The sequence below is a fragment of the Marmota marmota genome, unplaced genomic scaffold (genome assembly GCF_001458135.2).
Source record: "Marmota marmota marmota unplaced genomic scaffold, marMar, whole genome shotgun sequence".
Taxonomy (NCBI): Eukaryota; Metazoa; Chordata; class Mammalia; order Rodentia; family Sciuridae; genus Marmota; species Marmota marmota.
This window is the reverse complement of record NW_025999968.1, coordinates 22,211,401-22,211,987: the sequence shown is the minus strand read 5'-3', so window position 1 is coordinate 22,211,987 and position 587 is coordinate 22,211,401. Positions and strand designations below refer to the sequence as shown.

Genomic DNA, 587 nt, shown 5'->3' with positions numbered 1-587 from the left:
CAGAAACAAATGAAATAGAAAGAAATAATAGATACTTCAAATAAAATAATTTGCTAGTTCATCAAGATGATTAATACTTAGCTATGAAATAAAACCTATTATTTAAAGATAATATATAATTATAAAGATGATTATATTCAAAATAGTTATAGAAAATGGAAGATTAGTATGGAATCTATTCACAAAGATAACACCATGACTATAGAATATATTTTTGAGGTGATATTTATTAAAAGTTTGAGAAAGGGATGATATCTAACTAATTCATTACCATAGGCTCTGTTTTAACACTGGATAAAAAGGAGAGGCAGAGGGAGCCTATTCCATGCACCTGAGCCCAGGCCCTGCACCTAGTCTGCATTGTCAGTGGAGAGACACGGGGAAAAAAAAATCTAACTAATTCAAAAAATTGATCGAATATGTTAAAGTACAAGAAAATGCCAGATATTTCAATATATCTAGTTTAATATATTAGTAATAATAAATAGTCATTTGTAGTGGTTAGTTTTATAATTTGAATGGATCACAGATTTCCCAGATACTTGTTAAATATTAGTCTGAGAGTTTCTGTTGTGATGGTTGTAAAT

At 28.6% G+C, this 587-nt stretch overlaps 1 pseudogene; it reads left to right on the top strand.

Annotated features, from left to right (window-relative positions):
- Positions 1 to 260: 260 nt before the first annotated feature.
- On the top strand, positions 261 to 380 carry LOC125617062 (annotated as a pseudogene).
- Positions 381 to 587: the final 207 nt, after the last annotated feature.